At 36.1% G+C, this 20,274-nt stretch overlaps 1 protein-coding gene across 3 annotated transcripts in view; it reads right to left on the bottom strand.

The window, feature by feature from the left end:
• Positions 1–20,274, bottom strand: part of LOC132142722 (BTB/POZ domain-containing protein 3-like) — a 285,051-nt gene that overhangs the window by 2,502 nt on the left and 262,275 nt on the right. The window contains exon 1 of one of the 3 annotated variants that reach the window (XM_059552811.1): positions 428–531. The exons of 1 other annotated variant lie outside the window; for it this stretch is intronic. The gene's annotated coding sequence lies outside the window, so the exon portion shown is untranslated. One more of the 3 variants, XM_059552812.1, reaches the window with a different exon arrangement.

Here is a 20,274-nt window from a genome sequence, read left to right as displayed (position 1 = left end):
TCTGAATGAATAGCATTCAATATTTTGGTTTGATTTTAATATAAAATATCTCATCCCTATTATCTCACACATAAACTATTTGAGATTGAAGCAGTTCACATAAGAACCTCAGTTAATTCACATTCATTGCTAGCCTGACATAAACAGTTAGCACTCACAGCTAAAGCGGCGAAGAGCATCCAAATATCGCAGAACAGCAACAAATACTGTTAAATAAGTGTTTGAATGATCTAGAAGCACGTGCATTTAGTAAATCGTTTGATAACTGTAACATCAATGATAACAGATTATGATCTGAATTCAGACGCAAACAACAGGAAATAAACAAAAGCGGCCATCAAGCTCACAAACCTACAAAACCCCCAAAACATCAAACTAAAACACCATCACGACATCAACCAATAACGGGTCAACAGCAGTAAATTACCAGAGGTTGATTAATGCAGCAGGTTTAGTGATAAGGGTGAGGAAAGTTTGCACATCAACATCCTCCATGAGCGAGGATCCGCCTGACGGACTGCGCATGCGCCGGAAAATACAGTTTTGTTATTATTATTTAAGGAAAAAAAGAGAAGAAAGTATTGCTTGCAGTTAACAGTAGGTACTATGAAGTTTATATATTTTATTTGGATTCTGTTAATATTTAGAGACTAAAACTGATGTTTTAAGGGCAACCGTAGTAGCCCATAACTTAACAGTCGTAACAAAACAGTCGTGTCTTGATGTGATACGGTTTTTCACATAAATTACAAATATTTGCTGTAAGAATTGCTACCAAATTATTTATTTAATACCAAAGAAAATACTTATTTTATTTATATGTTTTTAAACTTATAGTGCATTGATACTAATATAGCCAGCTGGTGGCGCTTAATGCAAGGTTGTAGAATAATTTATAACCTTTTTAAATCGTTGCAATGACGTCTTTCCTAAGCCAAATCGACGTATGTTTTATTTTTTCTCTTTATTTATTTATTTATTTTATAATATGCTATTTATATATATATAAATTCTATTTATTTTTCAGCACCGTAAAACCCAATTTTAGTTTTTGGAATTAATTTTTTCACTTAGAAAATCAAGCTAAAACTCTGAAAGCTAAATTATAAGAACAACATTTTAAATAGAAATGGTATACATTGTGAACATTGCCTCAGGTGCGTTCTGCAACTGTGATAAAAATAGTTTTTAAAAAGAATCTTTGCAGATTGTTCAGTTTGCCCACTGTTAGAAGGAAATTAATGGATAATTCTAATACAAGAATGTTTAGCTCATAAATAATGGGCAAGACTATCTAATAACGTTTTTAAAGTACAGTAGCAAATAATTACAAGCATACATTATTGTATAAACACATTCTCTTGCCACTGACAAAACATGCATTACAAAAAGAAATTGGATTTTTGCACCTTACACATTTTTAGACTTCTACTATTTATCCATCTTCAGCCTTGAACATGGAGGTCAGTGTGCGAAATTCACAGACAGCAAAGAATCTCTTTTATTATGATAAAATAACAAATATTCAGACCCATCGCTGGAATCCCACGGCCAGCAAACCTCTGACTGAACATCGACCCTGGAAAGCAGCTTGACTGGAGCTTAACAGCAAAAACAGTCACAGGAATGCGACGCTGCCCTTGTTGCACTGATGCAAAGGCTTTACGTAATGGTTTACTAATTACACTATAGAGGCCTCAGCCTTGGGGAATGCTGGGTAACGGCTATCTCAGTCAGACTGCGACAGGCATCGACTAATGGAAGGGGTCCATAAACAAGCCACACTTTTATTGTCTGGCCATTGATTTGTATCTCTCAGACCAATTCTAGGTCATTTAGAGGTAGAAAATGACCATTGTTTGCCTGTCTACAGTAGTTATGGTCGGCTTGTACATAAAATTGTTCATGTGGAGACTCATACTATGTTTGCTCTTCTATTCATAGGTCCAGTCAGTTTTCTTTGCATTTCCATAAAGTCTGAGATTAAAGTTCTGTGGTAAAGTTTGTCAAATGTTATATTGAAATATCAGTTTGCTTTTATAGGATGGTCGATTTGGTTATGGCAGACACAAAAACATGCAAGGCACAGTAAGAAACCAGAATGTGCCCAAGATGTATTCGGACACTTAATTTTATTCAGGCTTTTCTGAAAACCTATTTTTATTGGTAACTTCAATTTCATATCTACTGTTTTAACATGTAAACTTAAGAAACTTATTTTTATGAAATGTTCTCATACAGCAAAATAAGCAAATAAATACATTTTAAAACATAAAATATTTATACCAATATATGTTTGGCCATTTTTAGATATGCAAATATATTTTACAAATATATTTTAAAAATGTAAATATCAAATAAATATTTAAAGATTTTTTTATTTTTTATTTATTTCAACCCAAGAAAAAAGAAAAAACATTATTTGTTGCCTTTAACATTTTAACATAATACATTTCAATGAAAATCAGCAAGGACCATACTTTACAATGTTCCAAAAAATTTAAATTTTACAATATGTGAAAAATAAAAAAACATTCATACATTATTATAAATGTAGTTATCGGCTATTCCATTCTGAAGTGATGTGACATACCTGTGGCCAAGTATGGTGAGCCATACTCTGAATTTGTGCTCTGCATTTAACCCATCCAAGTGCACACACACATTAGTAAACAAACAACACACACACCATGAACTCACATCCGGAGATCAGTTGGGGGTTTGTGCCTTGCTCAAGGGTCTCACCTCATTTTTAAGTGTGGTTTAAGTCTCCAATAACTTTTCGGGGCCACTGTATTTGCAATTTATATTTGCGTAACCACATATCATAAGCTGTGATTAACAGCATATGAAGGTATTTTTACATAACTCATGTGGCGTTGCAGTCATAACATTATACTATATCTAAAATTACAGATATTGTATAATTTTAGTTGAATGTGGCTGCAAATGAAATCTGATGTTCTCTTTTTTCCTCTGTAGTGAGCGGTGGTGATTTATGCCCCAAGTGTATTGTGGGATATCGGAGTCTCTGAACACAGGGCTGGTAAGACTTTTCCTACTCCACAATGATTTAAATTTGGCCTTTGTGTGTTTTTTCCTTCTTTTATTAGATTATCTGTAATTTTGCAAAACATATTTTATACCATTGCACAAAACGTCTATGATCTTGAGATATTGCTCTGAGTTATAATCATTCGAGCCCAACAGAGCTCACACTGTTTATATAAGTTTATTTTAAAATTGACTTCAGAATATATTTCAACATGCTTTCAACATGAAAACTGATTTCAAAATATATTTCAACATGTTACACTAATATTTAACTCTTAAATATTGTGCAATGAGCATATATTGTCACATGCATTCAGCCCCAAAACCCCCCAAGATCCTTTTCAAATCCTCAAGCAAGCAGATTGGTCAAAGTCAATTAGAAGTCTATTACAATGAAATGCTGTTTATGGAGATAAAGGATGAATTAGCCGTACTAACTCTCTTTATTCACAGACTCTTTTTTTCTCTTTATCTGTCAAGTGGCATTCATTAAATTGAATAATACGTCTCATGCCTGGGAACCACAGTGTTTGGACTGAACACATAGTGTGATAATAGGAGACTCTGTATTCATAGGCTGGTCAGTTCCTGCCCCTTGTATTGTGGTCAGGCTTTCTCAGGGCTTAGTGTATGTGTTGTGGAGAAGGAAAGGGTGATAACAGTGTTTCATAAAGGGTATTGTAGTATTTCTTAGTGAGGGCTCTTATTGTTCACTTGGATGCGAATGAGTGGAACAGACTGGCTGGGCTGCACAACCAGGTGCATTCTGGGATCTGGTGTGTCTTGATACACCCCCTTCTTTGTCATATCATCCATTGTCATAATTTCAAGTTGTGTGTCCATATCATAGAAAGTCATTATGAAAGCATGTTACACACCTTTTGCCAGAGATTTCATCAAAGAAAACGTCGTTCTGGACTTTAAAAAAAAACACACACACACACAAAAAAACAAAAACAAGAGTGAACCTAACTAAACAGAACTAAACAAAACTAAAATAGACCAAACTGTAAGTAAAAAGACAAAACAAAAGTAAACAAAACAAACCAAAACAGCAAGTAAAGACTAAACAAGACCAAACTGCAAGGAAAAGACAAAACAAAAGCAAACATAAAAGCACAAAACTAAACTAAACTGAACAGCAACTAAAAAGGCAAACAAGACTGAACAGGTGTAAAAAAACAAATGTCTAAACAAATGTAGAAAAAAAAAAAAGACCAAACTGCATGTAAAAAGACAAAACAAACACAAACAAAACTAAACAAAACTAAACAAGACCAAAATAAACTCGGCCTGGACTAAACTAAACTAAATAGAACAGCATATGAATAAAAAAACCAAGAGTAAACCTACCTAAACAGAATTAAACAAAACTAAAAGACCAAAGTTCAAGTAAAAAGCAAACAAAAAAGGATAAAACTAAACTAAACTAAACTGAACAGCAGGTAACAAGACAAAACCAAAGCATACAAAACTAAACAAGACAAACAGCAAGTAAGAGACCAAATAAAACTAAAAACTTGAAGCCAATAAGTAAAAATTCAAAACAAAACCAAAAAAAGTAGTTCAAAAAGACAGGTTATAGACCTTAAGGATAGATAGATAGATAGATAGATAGATAGATAGATAGATAGACAGACAGACAGACAGACAGACAGACAGACAGACAGACAGACAGACAGACAGACAGACAGACAGATAGATAGATAGATAGATAGATAGATAGATAGATAGATAGATAGATAGATAGATAGATAGATAGATAGATAGATAGATAGATAGATAGATAGATAGATAGATAGATAGATAGATAGATAGATAGATCTCAATTGAGTGGTCTATCTGCGAGATCATGACCAGACCAACAGTAACTAACATAAACCAGTCTGCAAATGTAGTTCTGGGTCTTTCACTCTGTGCTCCACTGGTCATTCATTCAGCTGTAGGGACCTGTGTTCACTTTTCGCTGCATTTGCTTGAAAGAAAAGGATCTCAGAAAGCTCTTCTCTGGCCCAAACGGTCACCCTGCCATCTGTGCTGTGGTTCTCCTGCGCGTGGTTGAAAGGGATAATGGAGTCTTGAATTAGTTTTAAATACTTGAGAATAGACCGTCCCTTATTATCTCTGCCAGCATCTGCCTGCCGCTCCATTGATGTGCTCCGTGTATTTACTCCACTCAATTAAACCACTATAAACTCCATTAGCAACAACAGAGCCAATCAGAAACGGCCACACAATAGAGACGGATGAGGGCCCTTCTCTCGCTCCTTCAGGAGGAGGTCAGAGGAGCGCTGGAACAGCTGCTGATAATCTGCTTGTGTACTGCTCGCCGTGTCTTTCTATTGCCACGTCAATAGTTTCAAACAGGTGTTGCTTTAATTCATGTAGCATTTATGAGCATTCAGGGGCCCTCAAGCTCATAAGGGCCTTCCAATGGTAGAAAGAGCAGCCAAACAGACATGCCATCACTCTCAGAACCAATATTAGTGCATTAGTGACTTTAAATTGGGTTTAAAGAGGCCAATATGCAAAAGTGTCCACTGTTTGCACTGGGACTCACTGAAATGAACACACACAAGCATGCTGTTGAATATTAGCATGTGATGTTTTTAGACTCTTGGGCTTTTTGCCATTTTTTGATAGGAAAAGAAGAAGGATGGCTCAGATGTGTCTGGAATTTGTATGCTTACTGCTAGTCTATACAACAGTGAAGTGTATTGCACTTTTTTTCCATGTGTATTTCAGAAAATTCTTCAATAAAGAGGCCAAACTAACAAGCTCCTAAGCACCCATTTAACTTAGGATTAAAGAAAAAAAAGTGTTTGAAAATTAGAGTAAATAAGATACTCATCCAGTTATGGTAGTAATGTCAGAAAAATTATGATATGATATAAAACCATTAATTATAAAGTATGTTTGCCTGTTTGGTAACATGTATATTTTGTCATAGGTATGTGTCTGTATTGACGCAGTCATTTTCAGGTCCGCTAGATGGCTCACAGCTGGGCTGTTGGTTTGAAAATAAATAAATAAATACTCTAAGAATACGAAAATACAACAACAACAGAGGACCAATGGAGTGCTGCAGGGATGATGCATTTTTGTAGGCCAAAACCCGGTTCGATTTTAGCACTTCTGGTTCCATTGCCCTAAAGTCAATGGATTTTTCAATGGGTTTTTGGTTGGAATAAGATCTGTATAGTTAGACACAAGCTCAAGATATTTTTTTAAAGCTTTTTTTTTCAGTTGTTAGGAAGTGGCTAAATGGTCATAAAAGTGGCTTTATAGTCATAAAATATTAACTCAAAAAAATATATTATGAAGAATGTGAGAATGTATGGGGGCGGTGGTGTAATGGTTAACAAGTAATGTGCATTTCGTAATCAGATTACTTTTTCAAATAACTATGTAATGCATTGTAATATAATGTAATGTATGTAATTAATGTAATGTAATGCGTTTTATTATTTCACTTTGGAGAACCTGATCTGCTTAAAAAGCGGCTTTGACCCTTGAAACCAGCATTATAGATCCACTGGGAAAACCCAAGAAATGGAAATGTTCTGAAATCCGACATTTGGAGGTTATAAGGAAACAAGGAAAAGAGAGACTAAAAAGCGAAATTTTGAAATGGGTTATGAAAAAAGTGGCAAAGATTGTTGAAGTGGGCTATCGGTCACCGGAGGGACTGAACTCTGGCCCGTGTGGAGACGGTGCATGGCACATTGGTTGGAAACTATGCATTCACTGCACTGCTGCATGAAGAAGCCATTACCACAGAGAGCCATGGGAAAGACCTCCATCCATTATTCAATCAGTGCAGAAAAGGAATTGATATTTCTTCCCCTCATCTTTAACTGGGTTGAATCATCTGGATACTGAAGGCATGTATTAGATACGAAAACCATCGTCCGATGTGCTTGTTTCTTCACTGTATCAGAGGTGTTTTTCAAGGGTTAATGGAGAACAGATCTGGGTATTTCACCAAATACTTCCTGTCTTGCTCTGGGGTTTCCTCTTACTCTGACATATTATTACTGGAAAACAGTTTGACAGTATGCTGCCAAAATGTATGGAGTATTAATTTGGCCTTTTATATTCCAAAAAGTGTCATTAATGAGATCCTCTGAGAGGAGAACTTGCTGAGGAGAATGTGTTGTTACTTGTTTAATCAGTCAGGCATTCATTTTAATAATTGTGGCAATAAAACTTGAGATAAAGTCATGCAACTTGCTGCAGGTTGAAATCTGACATCACGCAGGGGCATCAGTTCTGTGCATGTGTCTAAAAGTCGCAGTGTCACCCTTTCTGTGTGTGTCTCTCTTCCCTGAGGCCCATGGGATCCTGAGCTCGTGGTGTCCTCTGCTTTAGGACAATAGGAGGAATGTCCAGTCCTCTCTGTGGCTTAAACAGAGCGTCCGGAGAGGAAGTGGCCTCAGCGCGTTCAGTCGATCCACAGCCTCAGGCTGCAGGGAACTGCTTTCTCATCTAATCCCTCTCTCAGGCTGTTCTCTCTTCCTTTCTCAATCCCTCTTTCCATCAGTTCCCCTCTCTTTTCATTCTTTCAGCTCCAGCTCTCTCTTTAGGCTGTTTTTACAGCATGTTTGATACATTACAGCACCAGAGATGGGATCCCTTTGTTCGGGTCACACTGTGTGAAAATAATATATGAAAATATTATTACAATACATTTTGTTAGTATTTATTGCACTGAATATAATTCATTGTAATAGATGTAATGCGCTTATAATTCTGCTTATAAATAGTAAAAACACCAGCAATTTAATATAATAAATGTTATTACCTTAATACAGTGTGCTTATAATATAAATATGCTGATAAATAATTAAACCATAAAAATAATAAACAATGACAACTGTGAAAAATGATTACATCATCCAAATTGTACTGCATTTCTGTTTTTTTTTTTAAATTGTATTACATGAATACAATTAGTCATAATAGAAAATTTTTACAAAACTATGAAATAGTATAAAAACGAGTAAAATATCTAGTTGCTTTACAGTAATTTGGGAGAAAAATGTCCAAAAAAACAACAACTAAAATAATAGTAATAATGCAAATAATCCTGATTTTAGTAAAGAAAACTGCATAAATCTGCATAAATTAAAGGTTACACAACAGACAACAATAAAAAATAAATACTTTACAATTTAAATATATAATATGTAAATATATATTTTTCAATACAGTAATGAGAATTCAGTATTAAAATGTACATAATTGTCATAACGTGCAAATTCCAGAAGTGGTAAAGGTTCCTAAAACAGGCTTCATTCTTAAGCTTTGAGAGATTCATCTTATAGTAAAATAGCAGGTTTACTAGTTTGAATGCCCTGATGGCAAAAGAAAAAGACTCCAAAGCTCTGAAATTGGAGGAAACAGTCTCACTCATCAGTGGAAGGATTAGATGTGCCTCACTGACTGCAAACAAGCCAGAGAAATACTTCACGTTTGTGTTGTGTTGTTTTCATTTGTGTGTGAAGGGGAAGAGGGGGCTTGATATGTTCCTTCCTCTTTGTTTAAGTGAGCCGTTCAGTGGCAGAAAAAGTCAGTGTACAGTGAAAGACCCATAATAACTTGTCAAAAAACATTGAGATTCACATGAACAAATGTTTCCAACCAATGCAAAGTCACTTGGAGCAGTTTATCGTGATTTGCTGTGACAGAGGTTTGGAACATTGAACTTCAGTTTCAGACTCAAAACTACAGCGACTACAGAGTTAGACCGATAAGATGCCCTGAAAATGTCTTGAATATTACAAATAAATGCTGTTCTTTTGATGTTTCTATTTATTAAAGTATCCTGAAAATGTCAAAAATATCAGTTTTCACTTAAATATTAATTAACTGTTTTCAACATGTTATTGTGAAGTGTGTGCTTTTGGCTCCATACTGTGAATCAGTTCAGTGATTTACAAAGCATACCTGTATGTGTTTGTGTGGATTCAACGTCAAAACTTTTCCTCGTGCATTTGCTAATGGGGCTTGTGAAATGAACAGTTTACACTGCACAGACTAATTTACTCCGTATAGGCCCAGCAAGGTGTATGTTAGTGTCTGTGTCTTTCTCTGCAAACTGTGAAAGAGCGTCTCAGTTTGGCCAGGCGTACCTGTGTGTGTTTTCCATGCACACTGTGAAATGAGGCCAGAGTTTGCACTGACTGATTTCTGTACACACAAGATGCTTCAGACAGGAATCCTCTCCTAATAATCACCTGTAAAGACCCTTCACTCAAACTATCAACACACCTTCACTGAAAGAAATTTAGTGTAGAAACAATTTTCCCTCAGAAACTGCTAGTGAAGTTCACCATTAATCACAAGGACATTTTGGAGTGGAAAGACTGTAATAGTACTTCAATAACTGTTTTATAGAAAACATTTTCTTGTCTAACATTACAAATTATTATATTGTTTATCTGCATTAGAACACATCCTGGCATATCTTTCCTCCTTTTGCGTCATAATCATCTAAAAGCCCTTCATTTTGGTCTTATGAGATGTTGTACGGTGATATCACGAACGAGAGAGATGATTGTTCGGATTAATGGTTTCATTTGGTTTCCTCTCTTGGGTTTGTGGTCTTAATTATTCGCCTCAGTTCGCCGTGTGGGATTTTCATTCAGATGCCGTCTCCAAATTCAAACCCACACTCTTTAAAACAAAGGCTATTTACTGGCATCTACTGTGAAGAACCTTTAACATCCATGAAACCTTTCCATTCCACTAAACACTCTTAAAAATAAGGGTCGCAAAGAGGGGTTTTCACAGAAATGCCATAGAAGAACTAATTTTTGGGCTCTTCAAAGAAACTTTCAGTCAACAGTTCTTAAAAGAACCATTTTATTCTTACAGTGAACCAGATTTTAATAATCTAAGAAACTTTTTTCTTATAAAGAACCTTCAGTGGAATGGAAAGGTTCCATGGATGTTAAAGGTTCTTCATGGAACCATAAATGCCAATCAAGAACCTTAATTTTTAAGAGTGTACATGCAAAGAAAATGAAAAGTAACTTTAAAAAAACGTTAAATTCTTCATGTTGAAAGATTAATTACCAAATATCTTTCAAAAAGTTCTAAATCGATCACTTATGAGGTTCTATTTCAGTAAGGGAGCACCCTTAAAAGGTAGCAAGGCAGCACACTTGGTTTTGACCAGAGCTCATGTTCTTACTTGCTCTTACCATCAACCATTCATCTGTGTGTAGTAATTTCCTCCATGGGTCCGGTTACCGTCGCAGAGTGAGAATGAACGAGTTTGCCATGGAGATCAAGTCATCGTGACTCATGACCGAGCAGTTTCCTTTTGCCTTGTGCGGCGTGCGCCGCGCTTCTCCCTCACTCATAAACACAGTTGTATTCGATTACGAGGTTTGCTTTGCATTTAATCTGTCGGCCTCAATATAGCTCTGCTTTTCTGCTCTCTTCCCTCGTTTTTGCTTTTCTCTCAGGCGTGCATAAACACAAAACCCAATCGGGAGTGCATAAAACAAGATGAAAACTGCAGGCCATGACACATTACAAGCCGTGATCATGTGGTCAGACATTCCTAAACGCCTGTGTTTGTGTGTGTGAAGGTGGAAGAATCGTGGTTTCGAAGGAAACTGACTAGAAACAAGTCTTTCTGAACTCTCTTCTCTTTCTCTCTGTGTGTGTAAAACAGCTAGCTTTTGTAAAGAGCGGCATTAGTGTTTGTAGCTGAAGCCTTTGCCCTGGGCATCATCACTGCAGATCTGTTTACACCACAGAGAAACCGCGGGAAACCTTGTCGCCTGGAGAAACACATGAAGCACGAGAAAGACTAAATATTTCATCATTTACGTAGCCTCATGTCACTCCAAACCCGTGTAGCTTTCTGTCGTTTGTGGAAAACAAAATGAGAAATGAACAAATCTTATTAGCCGATTCCTTTAAGTGAGTCAAAAACACTTTAAAAAAAAACACTCTAATGATTCATTGACTGAATTGACTCACTTACTATATTATAAGTCTTCGAAATGAACTTTGTGAGGTTGTTTGTAGGCCTAGTTTAAACGATTAGTTCACTTCCAGAAAAAATATTTCCTGATAGCATAATTTTCTCACTCTCTTGTCATCCGAGATGTTCATGTCTTTCTTCATTCGAAAAGAAGGTATGGTTTTTAAGGAAAATATTCCAGTATTATTCTCCATATAATAGACTTCAATGGGAATCAATGGGCTTTGCAGCTTCTACACAATCCCAGCCGAGGATAAAGGGTCTCATCTAGCGAAACAATTTGTCATTTCCTAAAAAACAAAAACAATAAAATGTTATATACCTTTTAACCACAAATGCACTAGCTCTATGGTTCGCATCTACAAATTTGCGCATTATGTAATCAGGTTGAAAAGGTCACGTGTGGTCAACTCTTCGTCTGTTTACTCCGGTTCAGAAAGGTAGGGTGAAAAACTCCATCTCATTTTCTCCACCAACTTTAAAATCATCTAACAAAGTTGTTTTAACTTTTTTTTTTGTTTTGTAAAAGGTATTTGACTTTCTTTGCATGTTCCCTTTGTAAACGCTGGGATGGTTCTCCCGCCTACATCACGTGTGATCTTTCCAATGTGGCTACGTAATGCATGAAGTCGAGCTAGTGCAAGATGAGCATTTGTGGTTAAAAAGTATATAAATTTTTTTTTTTGTTGTTGTTGTTGTTGTTTTTTAAGAAAATTACATTTAATCATTCAAATCAATTTGTTATAAACGATTAGTTTGGTAATTAAACAAAACATGATAGTTTACCCAGAAATTAAATGATGTCATCGTTTACTCACTATTATGTCATTTCAACCCTATAAGACTTTTGTTCATCTTCTGAACGCAAACAAAATATTTGTAATATTCTCTCATCATTTTTGTCTGTCCATTGAAAGTCTATTCAGTCAACATGTTCAAGCTTCAAAACGTATCAAAAATCATTGTAAAAGTAATCCATAAGGCTGTAAATTGAGCAGGTTAGCTGAAGAGAGACGGTTGATTTTTATGATCAATGCATTTGATTGTTTTTACTGACATATAAACATTGATCAATGCACAGAAGTAGAGCTTATCAAATATGGTAATTAAAAGCTGAGAGGAATTGTAATTTTCAGGTGAACTGTTTTTGTGGATTTATGAATTTTATGCTGTATGTGATTGATAACAGATATGCTTTTAACAGACAAATCCATTTTAATTTTTCAAATCTCGTCCAGATCTGGATTCTTCCTGACTAAAAAATGGCACGTCTAGGTGATGTTGGAAGTGAGAAAGACACAGTAATGCATATTTTGATAGCACTAATTCATTTACAGTAAATGGGTATAGTGACTGAACCTTGCAGGGTGGACCACTGACAAAGAGCATTTTAGATTTAGTCAAAACTTAAAAAACATTTCAGTGAGAGCAAATTAAACAATGAAGAGGACAATTCTCAGTTATTTTTATTGAGTAATGTGCAACCAAACCTTGAAGCCAAGAGCTCCTCAAGCGTCCTCTCCATGAGACTGAACCTCCACCCAATCAAAACGATCAGAAACACTCTGAATCTGGCACATCCACTCTGTGATTGGTGTGTGTTGTGTCAGACTCTCATGAGGGCAAATGGGAATGTATGAATGTATCAGTCCAACTGTGTGTGTGTGTGTGTGTGTGTATATAATAACAGTAAGGTCTGTGATTTGTGTCCTGCATCCTGCGTCTGTGCTGAGAGCCAAACCGAACTGGGAGACACACACACAGTTTATAGCTTTTTGTTTATATATAGTTTTGCTTTAAATTGCAATTTTTGGATATAACAATGACATGAATAAAGCTGAATATTTTTTGAAATTTCTGATTTCTGATACTAATGATATTATGTTTGTTTTTTGTTTTTTTGTGGTATTTTACACATTTATGTAAATTATCTAATTGAATTGCACCGTTTAGAGTGTCATTTTTGGTTATTGTTTTTTTGTTTATTTCTTTAAATAACTATTTTGCATTCTCAGAAGAAAACAGCAGTTGTTGTGCCATTGCAAGGTGTTACTATGGGTTTGCTAGCATATTCTGAGTGGTTTTTAGAGTTGCTGTGAGGTTGTAGGGTGTTCTGGGTTGTTGTTAGGTTCTTGTCCTCTAGCCCAGCAACACAACTCTATAATATTCTGAATAGAGTTTTCACACGGTTATGGCCTGTATAAGTATTTAATGCTCCAGAGTTTATACCTACTGTAGAGTACTATTGCTAAATTGATGCTTTTCCTGCAAATCCTAAGGATTGTCACTGTCACCATTGTGGCATATTTTTGATGTGTCCATCGGCATGAAAGTAAAACTGAGAGAAACGAGAGAGTTTGTTTGCCGTTCCAGAGACCTGCACGTAAAAGTGAACACAATAAATGAGCATGTGTGGGCTGTTTGAGTGAGTGTGAAAGGCTCTCGACACCAGAGAAAGTGCATGCTTCTGACGAGGTACTTTGAACAATTTCAAATTTCAAATATCATTTATTCCTATGATGCAAAGCTGAATTTTCAGCATCATGACTCCAGTCTTCAGTGTCACATGATCCTTCAGAAATCATTCTAATATACTGATTTGCTGCTAAAGAAACATTTCTTATTATTATCAATTAAAAAAAATAGTTTTCTATAAGGACTATAAGGACACCACATTACTGTGTCATTTAACCTTTTCTGTGTGGAGGATTGCAGGGGATACCCAATTGTGTACATACTTTTAGGCCTAGTTAACTTATATCCATGCTTGTTAATCCTAACAAAGTCAGTGTTGAGAGAAAGAGAGAAAATGTGAATCATGAATCCCTTGTCTTGGTCAACTGGACGAATGGTTCTGGGATGGGTAGAGGGTTGAGCATATGCTGCTGCACCAGATGTGCTTACAATACATGGCAGTCACACAGTTTGAACTCAGTTTTGTGTGTGTGTGTGTGTGTGTGTGTGTGTGTAAAACGCATATATTTGAAAACGGGTTTCAAAGTGCAAGTTTTTGAAAACGCCACCGTTATCGTTTTCGTGTAAACACTCAATACGGGAATCCCTGAAAACGGTGACGTCATGCGAGTGTGTAGAGTTAGTAGGTGGCCTTTCAGATCCATATATACACATTTGGCTCTCCACGTTCCGTCATATGGCAACCACTGATCCATCTAGATAGATAGATAGATAGATAGATAGATAGATAGATAGATAGACAGATAGACAGAGAGACTGATTGCATAAACTATGTTTACTGTAGTAAAAATGTTTTTTCTTTATTATGTTTGGTTGAGGCACGTTTAAAGCGAGTGTAAACTCCATTAACACACCTGTGACCTTACATTACATTAATTATGTTCTGCTAAACATTGCTGAAAACCAACGCAGTTCGGTGAAAAACTGTTTTGTTATTAATAAATAGTTAAATTTTGTTGCGGTGTGTTTATGAAAACCTGACCTGTAATGTATATTTAGTAAGCATTTTATTAAATCAGTAAGCCCTTTGATGACGTGGTCTGCAGTGATTTCAGAACAACTCAGGGGGTTCAGCGCTCCACAATCAGCTGTTGAACAAACGTTCTTCAGTAAGCATAATAAAAAAACATTTGAACGTTCAAGGAACATATTTTTGTTGGCTACGTTGAGATTATTTGCATACCTGAACTTTTTATGTAAACTTATTACATGCATTTTTGTCTGTTTTGTGCTTGGTTTGTACTAGGGATGGCACGGTTCAATGAAAAAAAACGAACCGTTCGGTTCACCACACACGGTTCGGCACGTGCTGGGACCGCGGTTCAACTTAAATCCGTAAACAAACAGGGATCAGCTAATATATATTTCTGCTGATGCACGTGCATTCTGGATTCCCAGACATAAAAAACGTGGACAAACCATGCACTCTTGTTCAATGTGAATGCCTTATGCTGGAATATAAGCACTCATTTATTCCGTCATCACCCGTGCACGGATGAGACCTGAACAGCACACGTTGATATCTGTGTTTAAACTAAACTCATTTAAGCTTTGTCAATTTAAACATTTAAGAGCCAAAGGATGCGAAGCAAAGGAATTGTGCATGCGCTCACCCAAAGAGCGCAAACCCGCGCCTCAGAAGGCACGCAAATATAAGCTCTCTCTGAAGTATTGTGTTTAAATGGACAAATTCACACAAAAATAATGACAAAACGCTCGTCTTGGTAAGTATCCTACAGCAGACAGCCGGCTGAACGTAGGCCACTGTATCAGTGTATTCTCTTAAAGTGACAGTCTTTATATTAATCGAACAGCAACAACAAAGAAATCACTCACTGCTCTTGATTAAAAAGCAACTTTAATAAAGAACAATCTTTAATTTATACAGTCAAATATGCGATGTTGTTTACATTTGATTACTTTATTCAATTTATGGACCTAAAAAATAATGCTCCCTAAAAAAAAAAAAAAAAATGAAAATCACTGTTTATTTTATTTGTATCTTTACTCTATTGTATTTATTTGTGCTGTTGCTCGTAGTTAGATTTATTTTTTTAAGTATAGTTTCTCTATAAGCATAGCACATACCGAACCATACCGAAACCATGACTCTAAAACCGTGAAACAAACCGAACCATGAAAAAGTCAAACCGTTCCACCCCTAGTTTGTACTATATTCCTCTGTCTCTATCTCCTGTCCAGATGTGCATCTTGAACCTGCCGCAGCGCTGGCTCTGTTTTCAGAGTGTGAAATGTTTTGCTGACACATCAGGGATGGAGGAGTTCAACTCCCTCACATGCGTGTGCAGCCTAGATCTCCTCTCCACACACAAACAATAGACACTTGAAGCTGTATTGGTGAAGATCCTTTTAAAATACAATGGTTTTTATACTACGCTAATGATTTTTGCTGTAATCCTAAACTGAACCCTCATTCAAACCTGCTGAGATTAGTAGATTTGAAGCAAAACATGAGTCAAATAATGAGGTCTAGCTCACAAACCAATGGTCGACCGCTGGGGTTTTTTTTTTTTTTAAATATACACTTAAGGCCTCACAACTTAAAAAAAAACAGATGCACACAGGCAATAACACAGCTCATTTTCTGATTCTATTGACCATTCACTTACAAATTTTATGCGACTATCCTGCAAGTGTTGTGGCGAGTGAATCATAGTATTCCCATTCTTTTATTTGCTCATTACTGTGTAATCAGGAGAAGCTGGTGGATGCGTCCCACCGAGTGCAGCTGCAGGGCCCGTGGTGCGGGGTCTCGGCTCGAGCTGGTCCCGTGTACCGCTTCTCTGGGAACGGATGGGAGGTTTGCACCAAAACAACTTTAAACAAAACGTGGCCTTTGCCACATGATGTCCCTTTACCAGGTCGCAGATTCAGCTAAGTCTCATAAGAAAACAACACCTGTTGAGAAACGGACAGCAAGCTCACGGCCAAGAGAGATTGCTGTTGTTATCTGCCTAATAAACACAATTAAGATAAAGACTATTCCAGCATATAACTAAAACGTTTCCGTATATATCACAATATTTATGAATTTATTAATAAGATCAAATGAAATGTAACTCAAATTATTCTAACTGAATAAATACAAAGATTTTTTTCCATGCACAAATATAACAATGTATATTAATAAAAAACACTATTTACTTGCATCTATTCATTACAACATTTCCCATATGCAAATGTAATACGTGCATTTATTACATTTCCATATATTAAATATACTGTCATAGGAAGTGAAAACATATGAAACCTATAAGACATTGGAACACTTCCATATATTAGCATATATATCGAGCCCATACATGACTGAGGTCATTTTATTACTGCCAGCACATAAACTCTGTAGTAAAGATGAGGGGGAGTTCAGGACACACATTCTCAGCACAGATGGTAGAATATAATCACACACACACCCTTGAGATCCCACACATACTCTTCCATTGACTCTTCATCTGTGATAACTCTAGCGTAAAGTTTACAAGTTGTGCTTACAAGGACAAATGGATCATGAAGACACTATTTAATATCCTCCTTCACCTCGGTAATCTGGGAGGAATTTGATTTATCCATCGGGAATTTCTGAAAGGTGGACGGTACATTCCAGAAAGGAGTCAGAGGGGGGAGGTTAAAAAGTATTAGTAACAGTGGTCAAAAATAATCATTGTTTTAGAGGTGGAGCACTGAAATAATGATGAATCGTATGATTAGACCGAAAAGGAGTACACACACATTGTTGACATGAATCCATGGTAGGTTAATTATATGTAGAAGTCAATTAGAAAGTGATGTAAATGTGTGCCGCTGAAATGTTGCCATTTTACAGAAAGAAGGTCTTGTTTTCAATGTTTTGCCAAACGTGTGAGCTTTGACCTGTGTCCATAATTGTAATCTTTTATTATACTTTATTATGTCATAGTACAGGAACCTTTTTGTTGTGGTCAAATGTCTTTTGTTTTCTTATCTATGGTATCTGTGGAGAAGATGCACAACATTTTATTTCTAAGCTGTGTTTTTTGTCATTTCTTTTGTTCTTAGGAATCTTTTCTTATATCTGGTTATCTGTTATAAAGATATGTGTGATCATATATTTCCTGAAACACAAACTCATCACTTGTGCTATCGACTACACAGCGCAGCTATAGAAGACTGTAGAAACTGCAGCACTTTTTCACTGAAGACAATGACAACATCTAGCTAGCTAACCTCACAGAGATCTGAAACGTGTTCGTCATGTGGTCCAGTTGAAAGTATTTACAGTGTCTGACTTGTATTGAGCTATTTCATCTCCAGAAGAAAAGAAGGAAGCTACGTTTTCCCATCAAACAAACTCAAAACTTTCCTTCGCACGAACTCAAACATTGCCAATCATTTTCTTTTGGCTCAAGATTAGGAGGACTGGTCATTTCCATCAGGTGCTGGACAGTCCAGATGCCCCTTAATGTACAGGTGAAAAAAATATATATTTTAAGGAAATAATATTTGCAGTGCACATTCATTGGGTGTCTGTGAGTAATCTGAAGGACAGATGAAGCATTGCAGATCTAATATGTAACAACAGTTGCTCATTAACTGTTCGTTATTTTCAAACTGACATATTTCGCAACGTCGCTCCTGCAGGGAAATGACATGCAGGTCAGTGCAAGAAAGCAGAGGAGAAACTGTGGGAACTTCAGCTCATACACAAACACACTAACACAAAGCGCGATATTACTGTAAAACATCCCAGATACGAATGATCAGTCTCCAAAAACGAAGTCAATGGAAACAAACGAATAAACAAACATGCAAATAGACAAAATCACAGACTGATAAAGTTTTTCTCATGAGGGTGAGTAAACCCTTGTCATCAGTCATGCATGAATAAATAAGGTGTGAAGATAGAGGAATGTAAAACTGCATGATTCTGGCAGCTTGACAGCATATTGCTGCCTGTGGCTACAGGCCTACTGTGATGCTTAAATCAGTTTTGGTAAATTGTGGTTGAGCTGCTATGATGTCACTGAGTTCTGAGGAATTGGGAGGATCTGAGGATCCTTGATAAAATGCTTATTAGACTCCTAGATTTATCTGAATATTTTTAGACTCCTAGATTAATATTTGAATTTGTCAGCGTCAATTTCACACTTTTTGAAAATGTCATTCCAGTCCTGGAAAATGTACAGAACAGCTAAACAATTAGTTAAATACTATAGTAAATAGATCATGATTGATTAGTTGTGACCACTACCATTCAAAAGTTTAAATGAATTACTTTTAAAGAGAAAGAAATTAATAGGATGCATTAAATTACATAATAAAATAAAATTAGAATGTTACAAAAGAGTTATATTTCTCACCATCACTGATGATAATAAGTATTTTATTTTTTTTTTTGCAGCAGAAGCAGCAGCAAATCAGCATATTAAAATGATTTCTGAAGGATCATGTGGCACTGAAGACTGGGGTAATGATGCAGAAAATTCAGCTTTGATCAAAGGAATAAATTACATTTGAAAATTTATTCAGATAGAAAATGTTTTTTAATCGAAAAAAAAAGCAAAACTTCAAATAAATGCAGCCTTGGTGAACATAAGAGACGTCTTTTATGATCTTCTAACAGTGTTTATTTGTTCATAAGACGAGTTTCCTTTTTTAAGGTTTTTTTTTTTTTTACACATGTAATTTACTACCTGCACTCTTCCTGTCTTGTCAAAGTAATGCAGTTCATTCCATCCAGCAGAAGCTGAGGGGGCGTGTCCTAAAGGGAGGGGCTGGCAGCTCCTGTTTGGTTCTGTGCCATAATCTATTCATGACAGCTCTTTAAGGAGACTGAGACCCAGCTGCTCTAATTTAAAAATAAAGAACCCCACCTTTATCAGCCCCTCCTTCCTCCATCTCTGTTACACAGGAGATCCCCCTTCTGATCGCCCTTTCTTCTCTATCCCCCCTCATTCCCGTCATGTTCTTTTCTTTTGGGACTCCTCTAACATGGACTGGGAGATGATTAACCGCTTCACGTTTAAGCTTTGAAAAGAGCAGTTTGTTGTTCCAAGAAAGAGCCGTCTCTGACCAGCTGCCATTAAAGGCATGAAAAGACTAAGGCTGATTCTGTGGCGAACTAGCAGGGGTCCTGTGTTGTGATATTCAGGATTCTTGCTCATGAATAATATATGCATATTAACAGGACTGCCACAATGGCAACTTGTGCCAAAACGTGTAGCAAATGAACCTCGTTGGAATGCAATCAAGTGAAGTAGTGAAAAAGCAATAAGGCAGAGACACCAGGAAAGAAGGTCAGAGAGAGATGCCTAATGCGATTCGACTGACATTCTTTGGTATGCTCACGCATAGATTACGCCTGTGCAGGCTCATGGGAACAAAAACTGGCAAAGATTGTGTCTGTGAGTGCCTTGGTGTGGATTGTTAAGACAATGAAACATTAAAATGTATTTCCAGTGGACAAAAACAAAACAAAACATGGTTGTAAAAACCGTGTGACAACTAAATACAGATACAATGGCATTCAGCTGACTAAGGTTCAGTTTTGTCAATATATTTTAATTTATTTTATTATAAACGTACTTATATATGGTAGTTTTGTACATATAAAATATCACATTTCATTTAATTTTTTTTATAATTGAATTCTGATAACCATTATTATTTTATTCAAAATTGAACTGGTTTTATTATATGTTCATTATTATATGGTCTTTTACGTATTAAATTTTCATTTGACATAT

This window comes from Carassius carassius, chromosome 6, assembly GCF_963082965.1.
Source record: "Carassius carassius chromosome 6, fCarCar2.1, whole genome shotgun sequence".
Classification (NCBI taxonomy): domain Eukaryota; kingdom Metazoa; phylum Chordata; class Actinopteri; order Cypriniformes; family Cyprinidae; genus Carassius; species Carassius carassius.
Note: the sequence above shows the minus strand (reverse complement) of the source record. Positions and strands in the feature narration are given on the sequence as shown.